Genomic DNA, 16,577 nt, shown 5'->3' with positions numbered 1-16,577 from the left:
GGGCGTCAAGAACCAACTCAAACACAGGGGGAGGGACTGTACGCGCTTGTGTGAAGCGGATATTCACGCGAGCGGAGCAGACCAATAAACGAGTAATCCGCGATGACTCGTTATTTCCTCCCCTCCTCCTCCTCCTCTGAATTCTGAACGCTTTTGAGCATCGCCGGTAGCATCCCATCCATCCCTGGCCATTTAAAGCGGACCCGGCGCAAATACACGGGGCTGGTTGTTCGTCGTAAGGGCCGTGGATGGTGTTGGCGTGCCTGGGGACCATTGCGGGTGCCCCGCTTCCCTGCTCCATCCCCCGTCGAATATTCAATCGGATGCATTACCGAGGCCACGGGGGTGGGTCTCGATGTAATCCTCCGGCGCCACCGGGTTTCGCCTCTCCGTGCGTGCCGGAGATGCGGCGGAGGCATCATCGTGGGTGAGCCTGGCCCCACCGTATATACGTGCGCGCGCGCGCGTGTGTGTGCGTGAACGCGCGGCCGCGCCCTTGTGCTCTTCCACGCGAGCTGAATAGACAGCTCGGTGTCGGTGCATTCATCGAACGGCTGCTTTTAGCGCGACTGCACCGCGAGTACGCCAACGTAATTGTCGTCGATGGTTATAACGCGGTGAAGACGGATGTAATTTCTTGGAAGCGTCGGCCGATCACCTGGATCGAAACCCTTCGAGACGCGACATTTTAATGATCCGCGGATGAAAGAGGGGTGTATTTTTCAGGTGAAAAGTTCGGATTAGTTGGTCGTCTCGAATCCTTTTCGTGAGTGATATCGGAGGAATGGATCTTAGATCGGAATATGCGATTCATCTAATTATTTGGAAAATCGTTTCGAGATAAAAAAGATCCCGTTTACGTTCGTCCAATCGACGTTAATTATCAAGGATCTCTTTACCGAGACAAGTCTTCCAATCTTCTCGACCTCTTCTCGCGCTCCTTTCCCGTAATAGATAGGTATAGGCCTTATAATTTGGAAACGTGCGCTCACCCACTTTATTGAACAATTAGAATAGCCGTAATATAGCGGCGCTGACATAATTCCGCTCACCAGGTTTCTCCATGGTACTCAGAGGTGCTTCCGAGGCGCATTTTGTAGGCTATATACGAGAGAACGGATAGCGCATCCTGCATCCATCGAATGGCTGCTTTTAGCGCGCAACTAAACCATCCATGAATAGTTACGAAATTATTGCCGGTAATTACGTAGAGAGGCGCGTCCGTCTTTCCATCGCAATTTTCGAAACGTTGACAAAGATACGATCTCTCTCGCGAGATCCTGTCGACGAGTTTGACGAGCAACTGGCTGCTCTTTAACGAAAACTTGCCTCCAACTCTTTCATTAACGTGCGTCCAACTCTTTCTTTTCTCTCTCTCGCGTAACGATAATAATATTCGTTAATAATAGTAATAAACACTATAGTAATCTCAGAAAATTAATTCTTCGCGAATATACATATCTGTATGAATGTATGTACTTGTCGAAAAAAGAAGAAACAAGAACTAGACACACACGTACACGGTTAGGCACGTACTCGAGGAACATAATCCTCGCGTGTACACAAAGATCGAAGGGGAATTACCCGTAGGATATCCTGGTTGGCAAAGTGCAGCGTTAAAGGGAGATATTCTTGCAAGCGAGCAATTTTCTTTTACCGTTGTGCTCGATCCGTTCCTGAACGGCTCCGACTTTTCTCCACTACACTTTATTAAAAAATTAAAGAACCCGTAATGCTATAGTTACGACGCGATTCGCAACGGCAACAGCATCCCCTCCCCCGCGGTTTTTCCTCGTAACTCCGTCCGTATCCTTCTTTGGCCGCTCGTTTCTTTTCCTGCATCCAACGCGCGTCCATCGAACGATCGCGCAGGAGAGAAGACGCGTTTAATCGCAATAGGAAGACACGCGTTCCTCGTCACACGCAAAAGCTAGATATATCGGTCCGGTCTGCCATTCATTGGTTTCTGGGCCAAGATCCGTCTTCTAGTTCCATACACCTGTCCGCCAAACGTCAACCTTGCACACGAACGTGTAGGAGTATCGATAAACTGACTGACCGGATTTGTCTTTACACGTGTCAGATCGTAGTTGGGACTCCATTGACGAACCACGAGGGGATATCGAGCTTGGAGATAGTGTTATCTTAAGTTTGCCTCGATGAGCGGACAATAGCGAGCTATATATATATATATAGAAAATGCTATCACACGTTGTACGTTGTGAAACTTTTATCCTTATAGAGGACGAATGAAAAAGTTAAAAACTGGTAATTTAACCAGTGTCAGGACCATCGTACAAAAGTCACGGTAGACAGGAAAAGTTCACTCTTCGCGCGTTTCTCTGCCACCTCGGAAATTCCTTGCACTTTATATGAAACTTTCTCCCTTCCCCCGAGGATACGAGAACTTAAGGATGTCAGCTCGTTCCGCCAGTAAACTTAGTTGAAATAAGTGTAACCAGGGTGTGCGGTATACACACTTTCGGAAGAGGGAGAGGGAGAGAAAGGGAGAAAAATTCTCGTAGATGTCATAATTCTCGCGAGCGAACGGGAATCCTCCGCCGTTGCCACCGAGGATAAATGCGGGAAGGGAGGAAAAATAGAAAAGAAAAGGAGGGGAGGGAAGAAAAGAAAAATCCTAAACCGTATCACTTACCGCCTCGACGAAGGACGCAGTTGCGGGGATTAGGGAAACGTTTTTCTTTCGACGTCGGGGCAAGTACTCGGAGAGCTTTTCGTCCGTTTTCCACGCCGGTGTTTTACGGCTTGGGGAGCATGGCACTGCGCGGCCAGGGGAGGTAGAAACATCCAACGCTTCCTCGTACACGTATCTTAGCGCGAAACACGCTGGCCAGATGGAAAGAAAGAAGGAAGAAAAGAGGGAGGAGATGGGAGTGGAAAGGGGGAAGAGGTAAGCCGTCGAGATACATGCACTTCTGGCTGCCCCAGCTTCCGAACGGGGATCCGAAAGCATTAGCCGCTTCGTAAGTAGCTGTCCGCGCACGCGGCTACCGTGTTCGCATAGAAATTCCTCTTTCTCTCTGCATCTCTGACTCGGTAGTCGCGAGGATATAATCGCGGATGTTCTCCTATTTTTGGTATTTCCAATATCAAAATATGGCTGCGTGAAATGGGGCCACTGCGAGCCACGACGATCTCGATTTTGAAATAAAATTTATCGGGGATATCAACATCCCCGATCGAATCGAGTTTCGTTCACCGTGATGCGGGTTCTCACGCGCGTTCACGGATTCCTATAAAATTAGAATTTCAAACGACGACTTGGAAACACACTCGGCCAGGCCAATTCCTTCTCGTCTTCTTCCCTTCTCGTGCCAACGTCAATATACCGAGCAAACTCTCTATACTCTCGCACATATCGCGCACTCTCCATCCAGTCTCCCGTTTTTCGATACTACTCTCGTCATACGAAGACCCCTTACCTCCAACTTGAAACCCAGTTTGCACGCAGACGCGTGCAGGCAGTGTACGTACGTGGTGACGAAGCGCACTCACAGAGAGAAAGAAAGAGAGGAAGAAAGGAAGGATTGGCAGCGCGGGTTCGCCATACTGTACCGCGAAAATTTATGTTTTAATAATTATTGTGACATCGGTGCTCGCGTGCGTAAGGCCAATCAACGCAGGTGTGTGCGAGTGAGCGGTGCGGATGGACGGACGAGGCCGACAGATCGACAGACAGGGAGCGAGAGCTCGGGCCCCGACCGCGGAGGAACAAGGAGGTCCCGTGGATGCGAGAGCCTTCGAGGGGGATGCCCCCTTCGCCAAGATGGCCTCCTTGCATTCCTCCACCACCGAGCCGCGACTGCTCCCCGCCTCTTTGCCTCCTCGTCCTTCGCCCGCGACGCTTCGAGTAGGCGAGCAACTCGCTAATACCGATCGACCGTTCTCGATCCAATATGCTCTACCGATTCTATCTAGCACACCTTCCATTTACTTGTTTTGCTTATAAAATACACGGTTCGATAACCGTAATGGAATTGGAATATATATATATATATATATTTTCTTTTAACCAATAATCCAACGATGAAATTTGGAATAGCTCGGGATAACATTTCGCGCGGCTTTCTTATCCGTCGGCAACAATCGAATTTCAGTAGAGCGTGGCGCGCGAGGATTCGGTTTCAAAGAAAAAATTGCGTCCGCCGGTTGGAAGGAGCGCGCGAGCCTCGCCACGCCACGGACGGCTTCCACCCGACCTGAAATTATCGGTTATCCGTGCACAGCATCGCCGATTACATCTCCCGTCGATCATCGAACTTTCCACGCGGAAGTGAAACGGACACCGGTGTGGCGCGGCATCTCGAGGCAGCAAAGGCTGCCCTCTCTAATAAAAATTTGCATTAGCGTCGGGGCCGAACGAGCGCTCTTCGGTTACCTGCGGCTAGCCGCAGGCAAACCGAGACCGGGTACTCTGCGACGACTCCGCGAAACGATCTCTGTTTCTATTGTAAAGTCGTGCAACACCGAGGCGTGGGCACGCCTCTTAATTAGCGAGCACCGCTCGCGCCAGGGGGCGATTCTCTCTTTCTCGATGACTTATGATGAAAGGCTGGAAAAACAACTGGACTGGCGCGAGAACAAGGTTTATCGTTCGGTCGGAAGTTTGCTTCTTTCTTTCTTTCTCTCTCCCTCTATGTGTGTGTATGTGCGTGTGCGCGCGTAGCTCGTTCGTTATCCGAGGTTACATCGAGGGACGTCGAGGGAAATTGAGACGCCTGCCGCGACCAACGATTCCATCCGTGATGAGGAGCCACCACGAGCTTTTGTCTCGGCTCGGTCGTAACGATTTCGTTCTCGCTTCGAGTCTCTCGTAGATTCTCGGAAGGAAGATGATCGTAGCTACTCCCGTCGTGGTTACGAGATTTTAGAGAAACAATCGCGGCGAGATCGGCCCACCGAGATGAATTTATTAAACGACACCGAACAGGAATGCCGTCACGTGGCTTCTGTAAACATCGGTTACAGAACGGATCAGCCGGAGAAATCCAGCCAGCTTTTGAATCTGCTTAATAGATAGCTCGGCTCGGCCAGATGAATTCGAACGATAACCGAGATCAGAGCGCCTAAGAGAGATAAAAAGACTACTCTCGCCAGGCGACCGTAACCGATAGTCGGAGGAGGAGCTACTCGTTTAAAGTAACGGAATTCGAATGTGTGGGAATATTTAGAAGTTATATCTATCCTCGATTAATTAAAACCAACAGGAAAAAAAGAAAAGAAAAAGAAAAGGATCGAAACGACTTCATTTTTAACATCGCGCACGAGTCGCAAGGTAAAAACGGCACGAAATTAATAGACTCGAATCGTTTCTCTCGTCTGTGTTGCGAATCTTCGATTACGATCGAGAACGAGGCCCTCTCGAGGAATCCGGGTTACCGGATCGCTGGATTTTTCTTTGAAGAAGTCGAAACTTTTATCTGTATCGGGCTTAACCGATCTGATCGAGAGGCAAGCGGCGAGTCATGCTTTCGTGTCAGCTGCATTGAATCCGTGGCCTCTGAAAACTTCACCATCCTTCTCCGCTCCATCTCGTTTGTCTCGATCCCTCCCCCCTCCCGATAAAAAGTTCGCCCCATAAAGCGGCATCGATGGAACGCAGTAAAATTTTCTATAAAATTTGATTCCTTGCGGCCTGCCTCGGCTATTACCGCAAATTTCCCCGAACGAAAGGAGCGCGGCGGCTATCTCTTCCCGCGTGTACCTATTACTTTTAACGACTCCTTTGCCTCCATCGCAACATCGTCTCGCGTGCAACATCCACGGTCATAAATGGGCAATATTACAGGTTTTATTACTGTCAAAGTAAATTACATCGGGATGGCGCGATGCAGTGAAAATTCGGTTAATATCCAAAGAGAGGAGATTCCTCCTCTCGCGTCCCATCTTTCTCCCTCGTCTACTATATCGCCTCTCCGTCCACGCATTCTTTTCTACTATTACAACTCGAGGTAATTGGTCGTTATAGGATGACACGACTACTACTGCTTAATTTCATCTTCTTCTCCCCTTCGTCGTCGTGCCGTACCCGTACCGTCTCGTCGATCCATCTCTGTACACACGATAAACGAAAAAAAATAGAATTGCATGGGAATATTATTACAACCGTTTGGATAAATGGCGTTGAGATCTATCCCTTCCCCCTAGGTCGTTTAAAGACGTCGAGTCGCGCGCAAAGGCATCTGCCAGGACTCATCGTGACGCGATCCGGTGCGTTTCACGCATTCTCGCGTGCGGCCTTCTCCCTCGTGATGGCTGCCGGTTCACGTTCGCGCGTTTCTCTCCGCCTTTGTACATCGTGGACGGAGGCGCTAATGGCGATCGTCTCGCGTTCTTGCCGGTTGGCCGGTTTCTCTACCTCCACCGAACTCTTCTTCTTCCCCTCCTCCTCCTTCTTTCCTTCCTTCCTTCTTCTCGCTTTCTCTCTCATTTTCGCACGCACCTCCCCATCCTCTTCCCACTCCCTCGAAAGTATCCTTTCTCGGCACCGGCTTCCTCCCCTCTCGCCACCAGACCGAAAGCGAGAAGGGTGTTCCTCTTCCAAGTACTCACCGGTCGTTATCTCGAGGAAAACTCCCTTTTTCTCGCCCGAGACCGGAGAAATTCTAGCGTATATATATATATATATATATATATATCTCGATTGCCGGTGCAAGAGGAGAGGAAGCCGAGAGCGAGGTTGGAGGATAAGAGGGAACGAAGTGTGGGGCGGGTAGGGATCGGGGCAAGAGAGGAAGCGGAAGAGGGCAGGAACGCAGGCAAGTGAGTTCCAGCAACGTGGCTCGAAGAGAAATTGCTTCGTTTCCGAATCCTGTGTGTGTGTGTATGCGCGCGCGCGTGTGTTCTGGCTTGATTGGCCTTCACCAAGCTACCAGTTCCTTTAGCTACATCAGCCATCCCCGTGGAACGCCACCCAACTTGGCGCCACCACCTCCCCTCATCGCCTTACCTTTGCCACTTAGGAACAACTCCGTTTTTCGGAGGTGGAAGAGGGAAAAAAAAAAAAAATAATGCGAGCCCATTTTCAGGAACGCGTCCTCTCCTTTCCGATTAGTCGTGCGTGGGTCAACTGGGGGACTAACACCGGAAGAGACCCGTCGAAGGGAGAGAAATCGAGGATTCCCTCGATCAAGGGAATCAAGAGGGTGAAAAAAAGAAAAAGAAAAAAAAGGTGATAGCTCCTTTCGATTCGCCTCGAAAGAGCTCTTTCAATAGCTCTATTTTTTTCCTTTTTTTTTTCCTTCTACTAATAGTTTTCTATCGATAGTTCGTTGGATTTCGACTAACTTATTTCTCTTCCCGCCTCTCTGTCGTATCACAGATCCAAATTTTTTATTCCCTTACGAAAATTCGGTCTTCAATCGACGAACTTTCCTGGTTGGACACTGACCTTCCCTCTCCCCCTTTCGTGGAGAAATCGTTCGTTGCTTCGAACCCCCAGATCCCCAGATTATGAACTCTCTCGTTTTTCCTCTCTCTCTCTCTCTCTCTCGTTCCTCTCATTGTTATCACGGCCAGGTGTAATTACACGAGCAATCTCGGACGACGATAAACGTGGCAACATCAATTACGACACTTTATCTACGCAATTACCGGACGATGAAACGTTTCGCGCACAGGCCACCTCTCTCGCTCTCACGCGTTAATTGCGCCGGTTAAACACCGACGCGATTCTTCGGCTTCGGCCATTCTGCGCCCCGTCCGTCCCATCCGGAAAACACAACACACAACACTCTTTTCAACCGTGGCCGGGCAAACGAAACGGACGGGAACGAAGCGTTTGTTCCGTTTCGATCTAGAGCGGCTAATTAAATCGATCGATCGATAATCTCGTTGCTTTCAGACAACTCGGGTTTCGGGCCCGATGTATCTAATAATGCGCGAGTGTTCACCCCCTCCCCCGTCAGTCACGCTTCATCTCTAATGCAGACGAATCCTTTGACCGTCGATACACTCGTCGAATAATTAGAGATAAACCGAATTTATTCCCCGCGACCTAATTACCCGCGGCTCGTTTAATTAATGGCCGACCACGAATCATGACCGCCATTGTTACGCGCCACGTAACAAACTGCGACCGTAAATGTCCGTTACGCCCGTTATTGATACGCGTCTGAAACGCTCAAGTAGACTCTTAACCGTGACGGCGACGGGAAGAGAGGAGAGAGGGTCGGTAATGGTTGTTGTTCATGCGAAATCTCGTTTATCCGATCGCGATTATACTTGCCGCATAATTCGGCGACGCGTTTCTATTGTTAAAAACAATGGAGGGGGATGGACGTGTGTCGATGTTAATCAGATTTCCGAACGACGCGGATTCGGATAGCAACGTTTAATCGCGAAAACATGTGTCAAAAAGAAAAAAAAAATGCAGTATTTAATTTTCGAATTGTTTTGCATATGTATACGTTTCTCCCAACAATTTTTATCGAGATCGTATTCGAGGAACGATTGGAGGTATTCGAAAGGCGTATAGTTTCAGGCGTAATAATTGGAGGACGAGATTAAACGATAATGGTTCGTTACATTTTCAGTCGTCGAAATCTTTGTATCGAGATTGTTTGATTGTTACAAAATATTCCAATCGTGATATTCGAATGAAAAGAGAAAAAGAATAACAATTCTTCGAACTATGTTCCCGAAAATTTTACGAAAATTGTAATACCGTTGAGAGAAATCTTATTAGACGCGCGATCGATCGGGGATGAAACGCGTCCATTCTTCCGGCCAGATATCATTATCGCGAGAGGGAAGCAAATAAATCAAACGAGGTAATCCCACGAATTGCAACCGCATTGTTACGTACAACGTCTAACAAATCATATCTGTGTGCGGCTGACACTAGCTGCTGCAATTACCGATATCGCGTCACGACTAGATGGAGCCGCTTTGAACTGTCACGCCGCTCGTTCCGGAAGCAATCAATTTGTCACTATGAGCCTCGATCGTTGATCCGCCATCGGCGAATGAATAATGCATGATCCCGTTGAAAAACGTCCCGCGTATTTTCATAAGGTACACCCGAGAGTTTACACGCGTCCTCTCTTGTCCGTATCTCCTTGTTTCTTGTTGCTGCGGGGGAAGGGAGAGGAGGGAACCAAGCTCCCTTTAAACGATTTTTACACGACGATGGTTATTTTTAAACCGATCAACTCGAGGTTACGAATTAATCACTTCCTGCTTCCAACCAGTAGTACCTACTTTCATTCCTATTTTCTCGCCCGATCGCGAGTTTTATATTGTACACGCAAACGGTGGATCCCATCTCGTCTCGCCGCGACTATTTGCACCGTCAACCGCGCTCGATATTAAATTCTTCAAGTTTTCATAAAAACCACGTTCCAAATCATTCCTTTACCTCCGTTCCGGGCGACGAGAACCTCGGGTAAGAATCTCGGGACGATAAGATCTATCCGGTTTGATTAACTCGTCGCAAAAGGAAGCGGCAAAGGCGGACACGAAACGACAAAGCAAACGGAGGAGAGGGAAGCGTCGATGGTGATAAAAGGCTGTGCAGTGGGCGAGACAACGGGGAGAAACGGAAGCAGGGAAGATGGCGTGAAAAAAGGAGAAGAAAAAGAAAGAGAAAAAGAAAAAGTGGCACGATAAGAGAAAGACCACCTCGCGTGGTCGACGCGGGAGAATTTCGTGTCGAAGGAGGGAGCACTCGTGAACTCGTTTCTTCGCTCGATGGGAAAAACAATTATTCCTTCTTCCCTGCGACCCATCTTCCGTTTAGACCTCCGTTGCGATCTCTGACACCGCAGGGACCGTTACACGGCCCATACGAGAACCGAATCTTTTTTTTTTTTTCCTTTGGCTGATTAGTCCGGCCGCGTGCCGCAGTTTCCCCCTCCCCCGCTCAAGGGAGGAAGGAAGGAGGGAGCCTTCGACCGACTGGAGTGCTTCCGAGAGGAGTCATTAGGGGAAGGTTAATAGCGATACGTTCCCCTCCATCTCATCCGGATTTCGCGATTTGCGGGGACGTGTACGCGCTTCCGGGCAAGAAATTATGAAGCTCCATCCAGTGTTTGACGGGAAACGATATCGATCCGAATCACGAGAGAAAGAGAGAGCAAGGGAAATCCGATATCATTTTCGCGAGGGAAGAAAGAAAAATTCGTAGAAGAAAGTTATTTCGTCGCTCGATAATCGATTTGAAAAGAAGCAAAAGATATGGGGAATTGCAAGAATATTGCAGGAAGTATATCACGGAGTGGTAAAACGAGCACTGCAAGGGATGCGGAGAGTCGAGAATGAATGTACGGCGGGAAACGGAGAGAAGACATTCGATGCTCTTCGTCTACACACGAACCCCTGGTCCAACAACCGGGGGCCTGTTGTAATGCTTCATGGGGGCGAGGCCCCATGTCCGTGCGGGAACATCGATATATCAATCCGATGGTACGCGGATTGTGAATCTCCGCTCTCCCTCTCGCCGCTCCTCCCTTTCGTTTGGGAAATCAAGCACCGTCATAAACAATCTTCGGACCGGTTCGAGGTCAACGCAGTCTGTGTTTCGGGAGAAACTTGTGCGAGAATCGAAAAAAAAAGAGAAAAAGAAAAAAAATGTCTCCCCCTCGAATTTTCGTACGACGATGCATCAAACAAATATCTCTGCCTCTCGCTCGTCGTTATCCGTCATTATATCCAAATAAATCCTTTATCATCGAGCTTCGATCGATTTCACTTTCGATCGTTCTAATACATATCGAAGGGATTTAAAACGGATTTCCATCGCGTTTCTTTCCGTTGAAATCGCCACCACCGCGACTTATCTCCACCCTCCCCTATTCGTCCCTCCCTATCGATCACCGTCCACGTTTTTCATCCACGGTCTCGCGCGCTAAAATCCACTCCCCCCTCTCTCCTTCCGTTTTATTATGCGCCGCCGCGACGCTCCACGACGTAATTTATCGCGACGCGATCCGATGTATTTTAGGCATTTTACACGAGTGCTCTCTTCGATGGACGCCGACTCTTCGATCGCTCGATCGGACCGCTGTTTATTTACCGGTCTACAGCGAGAGGTTATTAATTATCGTTTGACACGCGTCAACGGAAGAGGAGAGAAAGAGAGAGAGAGAGGATTGCTCACGTTGCTTATGATCGACGACGCAATAATGGACGAGTGAATCGGCGAAAAGAATCGAGGATCTTTTTCGAGAATGGAGAAATTTTTCACCGTCATTTCGTATTACGCGTATTTTCGCGTCACTGATAAATTTCGACGACGAACTCGTAATCGTTGGAAAGTTCAGCTACCCTCAAATTCGGAAAATTTCGTTAAAAATTCCCTTTGCCCGTGTTTACGTGGAAAATCTCGTAGGCGGAGAATAATTCACGCGAAACATTAAAGCAAACTAGGTCGAATGGGGGAGGGAAATTCACGATCCTCTGAAGAGCGTAAAATTTCGAAGAAGCATCAAAAACATGGTAGCAGTTCCCGCGATCAACCGTGACCGGCCATACCATTCGCGAACGAAGTTTTTATCCTTTTTTCTTAAGTTTTTCAGCCTGAAAATTTGATTTCCGCCGTTCGCCGAGCATCTCATTTTATCGCAACTTCTCCGCCGGAGCCTTTCTTCGATCCGCATTTGTCGATCCTATTTTTTTTTCTTTTCTTTTTTTTTTTTTTTTGCAATTGTCTGGTCCCTTTGACGACTGGCTCGTTCGAAACTTTGACTCTCGTCGCACGAGGGAGCAACCCTCGTTTTACGCCCGGTGCAGCAACTCGAACCTCGATTACGTTCGATTCGTTAACATCCGATACGAATCTGCTCTTTGCCACTATTTCATCCATGTACTTCGATTTGGAATTAGCCAACGTTTCCACCCGCTCTCGTAATTCTGTGTTAAGCGAGAGAGCACGATCGTCCTCCTCCGCTCCTCGTGATCGCTCACCCGAGCAAAAACTCGCGCAATCCAATTGATTCGCTCTGGCCGAACAAAAGAGGCCACTCGCTGCACCCCCGGCTAATGATCGTAATGTTAATACGTGACCGATACGTTTCCTAATACAACCGTTCGCTCCTTATGCACCGAAACCTTTATTGGGAGAAACGGACGAATATATCGTTCGATATGTTGAAAGGGGCCGGCAAAAACGGGTATGTCAAAAGGAGAAGTTGCATCAAAAATTAATATCGCAGTTCGATGTAGACCACGCTTTGACGATTCTGATTGTTTTTTCTTCTTCTTTATCGACAGAAAGATACATCATCAATTTTTTCTTTCGTCTCTTTCCACGAATCCTGGATTAAAAATGAAATTCGCACGCAATTTTCTTTTCTTTTTTTCCTTAAATTTTCCATTCCACGTTATACTTTGATCTACATCGAAGGCCCTCTACTACGTAAAGAAAAACAGTTCCTTGATAATTAAGTGTCCCTCCAACGTCCATCTGTTTTTCATCCAAAGTTTCGACGAGCACTCGAACAGCTCTCTCTCTCTCTTTAACTCGAGCGTCCTTCAAAAAAGCCCTTTCAGAAAGACCTCCTCCCGATGGTCCAAAAGAAGCACAACGGGCGAACAGTGATTTTAACCAGAAATCACTGTTCGCGTTGGATGCGATTCACTGGATCGTGTGCGGGACAAAAGGAAGGAAGGAGAGCTCTCTATTTTCCATCGGTCTTCGAGAAGGAGGAGGAGGATAGTCGGTCGTACATCACTGGATGGAGGGAATAAGGCGGGAGAAAAGAAACGAGCGGAGAGCGAGAAAAAGGTGAAAGGGAATGGCAAACGAGAAACACGGATACAGGGAGGAAGGGGGGGAGGGAGAAAGGCGGAAGGGCTTAAATCAATAAATTTCAAAAGCCAAAGCCGCCGCCTTACCGTTATAACTCTCGTAGCGGGTACCTTTGCCTCGCGTATACGCCATCAGAGGAGACAAAGAGACTTGCACTCGAGCAGTCAATGCTGTTGGGAGCGAGGCGAGCGCGAAACCCCGAAGGGGGAGCCCAGAAGGAAACGAAAGGCTCCCAAGGTGCGAGGGATGCCGCAAAAGAGATTGATGTTATTCGATTTTCGAATTCGAGATAAGTTAAGGAACGGCCGGGGTATCGTGAAACCGTTTCACCTTTCCGTGACTTCTTCACGTGTCATCGTGTGAAATAAAGGCGATTCTCCTATTACCCATGAGTTTCGTAATAATCCCGTGAAATTTGTACCAACACTTTTGTTCGAAATTTTTTAACGATGAGAAGCAAGGCTCTCGAACGTTTTTGGTAGTTAACATACAAAATCTCTCCGTCTCCTATATACTCTAAGACAGTGCAAATAAAATAGTCGGAAATTGTTTTCTCGGATATCAACCAGGTATAAATAATCCGTTGCACGCGCTATAAATTTTTTAGGGGCAGTCTCGTTAGAGGTAAAAAGAGCTTGGCCTATATTTTGAATCTCTATAATATAATAGATACTTGCTATTGTCAAAAAGTTGAGAGCCGTTTAAAACATAGAGACGCATACCTTCAGAGACTCCATCAACCTTGAGAACCTTTTTTTGTTGGGCCAATTATTCTGCGGTTTTTAGATTACATTATATTATCCCTGGTTAAGACTTGATACCTGGATAAGACTTAATATAGCACAGGTATTGTAGAGGTATTATCATTTTTTCAAGGAGAAGAAAAAGACGAAGAATAAGAAGAATAAGAAGAAGAAGAAGAAGAAGCAATGCACGACTTCATCTCATCGACGACTTCAAACACGATACTTAAAGAAAGATTACCGTGAATCATTTCCACAATATGAATCGTACGCGAAGAAATTACGAGTCATTAAAGCGCCATACTAAAATTCTTTTCGAACGCTGGCAAAAAAGAGGGGGGAGGAAGGGGAATACAGCGTAATTTCGCTTCCTTTGAGGACAGCGATCGATGTAATCGTTCTTCTTTGAAACCGTCCGCGTCCCGCACGATCCCCCCTCCCCCCCACATGCGTCCGTACGACGCATGCACGCACCGTCCGCGAACCGCATGATTCAGAATGCAATATCGTGGCCTCGCGATATAAATTCTAAATTATTAGTTTGCCGCGAGGGAGATCTTCGTGGTCCTTTTTTCCTCCGTCTTGTCCTCTCCCCTCGCCTAGGCGAGAGGAGAAATAACGCCGGCCGGTACAACGCGCGTATTTCACTCCGTACCGAGCTATTCGTAATTAGAAAGCCATTCAGAAGTACGCGCACCCACTCTACGCTGATGGATACCGACTATATCTCACGCACCGTGGATGCTGCTAGCGCCCGCTCTGCCTTTCATCCCGCCAAGTACGTTTTGAGAGCGTTAAAAAGTAAAGCCACCGGTCTCGTTGATTTTTCATTGTGGCCGGCCAGCAGTCTAGCGAAACGGTCCAATATTTCTTTCCTTTTTTCCTTTTTTTCTTTCTTTCTATTTTCTTTCTTTCTTTTTTTTCTTTTTTTTTCTTTTTGATTAACCTTTATCACGAAAGAGGCTCGACCAGGTACGAAGAAGAGCAACAATTTTCGTTGGCGTCAAAGTATTCGTGAATCGAATTTCCTCGAGTTTCCTCGATTGGCAGAAAATTTTTCTTCCACGTGGGACACGGTGGAAATGGTTGGCGAAGGAGAGGGAGAGAGGGAGAAACGATCGATCGATCGGTGGCGCAACAACGGATTCGATCGTTGTTACGCAGCTCACGGAAATTCATAATTACGGTTAGACAATAAAAGAGTGCGGAGCGAGCGAGGGAGGGAATCGTGGAATGCGTTTAATAAACGTTGATCGCAGAAAATTGGCGAGGGGACCAAAGTCAAAACACAGGCTCACGAACGCGCGCCACGTTACGTGAGTCACTTTCACGCCTCGGGGAATTGCCGCTCCCAATTAATTCGCTATTCGAAGGAATGTTTCATCAAGCCGTTTATTAATGCCGTCTTATTTCTATTAACACCGTTGACCTTCGCCACTGAGAACTGTCTTGATCCCCCTGAGAAAGCGGCGCGAACGAGCGCGAATCGAGCGAGTGGAGAGCCGCTGAAAAATTACGAAACTCGAAGGGGGCCGGTTTAATCGTCGTAAATTACTGTAATATCGTATACGCGAAATTACAGGCGTATCATCGGTAACGAATAATCGAGAATATTGAAAATCATTTTTTACTTCCGTCTCCTCTTTCGAATATATTATTTTTCTTTTTTTTTTTTCTTCCTCCCCCTCTCTTTTATCTCTCCTCTTTTTTTTCAAGTTTCGCTCTTTAAATTCTCTTTTCTTACCTTTTTAAAACCCGCCTGTTCACTTCGTCGACATTTTTGAGATAATGTCACTGGAATGCCATTAATTCTAGACGGTTCCCTTTTAAAGTTTCAAAGTTCGAACGACGAAGAAAAATCGTGGCATATTTCACGTGGTTTTTCTTTTTTTCTTTTTTTTTTTTCTCTTTTTTTTTCTTTTTTTTTTTTCTTTCTCCCTTTCGTTGCCAAACGAAAGACGTCCTTTCCCACCCTCTCGCTCCCTCCCCCTTCCCTCCTTCTTTGGAAGAGGCGTGAAAGAAATAGAAATGCGAAAGCAAGAAACTCTGAACGGTGACGTCGTGACTTTCTCGCGTACACCCCAACTTCGTTATTCATGCCCGTACCCACCCTCCATTCTTCCATCCATATATTTTTCATTTGGCGTTTCCTTCGCTCTCGCAAACGCCTCACTCACAGATATCAGTTGTTAAATAATCAACCGAGCGATCCACGAGCGTTCTTTTCCTTTCTTCTCCATCCTTTTGTTTACGTTTCTTCTTTTTCGTGTTCATCAACTTAGCGCGTGTTCGTCTCTTTCTTCTTTTTTCAACTTCTCCCGCATCTGCATTTACAATCTGCATTTTCTTCTTTTCCTACCTTCTTATTTACTCGTCTCTTCGTCCAACTCGTTCACTTCTTCGTCCTCCTCTCCCTCGATTCCTTTCCTGTTCTTCACGTGTACCTCGATCTGCTCGACTTTGCTTCCCTTTCTTGAAAACCCCTTCTTGTCCTTTCTCTTGCCAATCAGCAATCCTTCTCTCGACTTTTTCTCCCGCTTCCTCTTACCCGTACCCTTTCTTCGACCATCTTCGTTCAACTTTTCTTCCCATCTCAATATACCTCAATATACTCTCTCTCTCGTACACCCCTCTTTCGATTTGCTCGACTTCTCTTCCTTCAACTTTAGACTCTTTCTCTTGCCGATCTCCGATCGTTTTCTCGGCTCTTTCTCTTGCTCCTTTTTAGTCACACGTTTGTTCGCCCAACGTTTCTTCTTCTCTTTCTATCTCAATTTACGATCTTCCCTTTTCTTCACATGTTCTTCACATGTTGCCTTCGATTCGCCCGACTTCATTTCCTTTTCTTGAGCCGTGTCTTCTTTCTCTTGTCGGTCAGTCGTACTCTCTCTCTCCCTTTATCTCAATCTACGATCTTCCCTTTTCTGTTATTCGCATGTTCGATCCACCCGACTTCTTCTCCTTTCCTTGAACCGTATTCTTCCTCTTGCCAATCAACCTTCCCCTTCTTCTTCTTCTTCTTCTTTTTCTTCTTCCTCTTTTCTTTCTCCCCCTTTTGCTACCTT

General features: G+C 47.3%; 1 protein-coding gene and 1 long non-coding RNA gene across 22 annotated transcripts in view; one reads left to right on the top strand and one right to left on the bottom strand.

Moving 5' to 3' along the window:
* Positions 1 to 16,577, top strand: part of LOC108002419 (latrophilin Cirl) — a 361,012-nt gene that overhangs the window by 231,062 nt on the left and 113,373 nt on the right. The gene's annotated exons all lie outside the window — the stretch shown is intronic.
* Positions 1 to 16,577, bottom strand: part of LOC108002423 (uncharacterized) — a 163,559-nt gene that overhangs the window by 60,525 nt on the left and 86,457 nt on the right. The window contains exon 5 of one of the 8 annotated variants that reach the window (XR_009830554.1): positions 5,793 to 6,073. The exons of the other annotated variants lie outside the window; for them this stretch is intronic. This is a non-coding gene — a long non-coding RNA (uncharacterized LOC108002423). Of the gene's footprint in view, positions 1 to 5,792; positions 6,074 to 16,577 lie in introns of those variants that run through there. 8 annotated transcript variants of the gene reach the window in all.

The sequence above is a fragment of the Apis cerana genome, linkage group LG1 (assembly GCF_029169275.1).
Source record: "Apis cerana isolate GH-2021 linkage group LG1, AcerK_1.0, whole genome shotgun sequence".
Classification (NCBI taxonomy): Eukaryota; Metazoa; Arthropoda; class Insecta; order Hymenoptera; family Apidae; genus Apis; species Apis cerana.
This window is presented reverse-complemented; position numbering and strand designations above follow the sequence as displayed.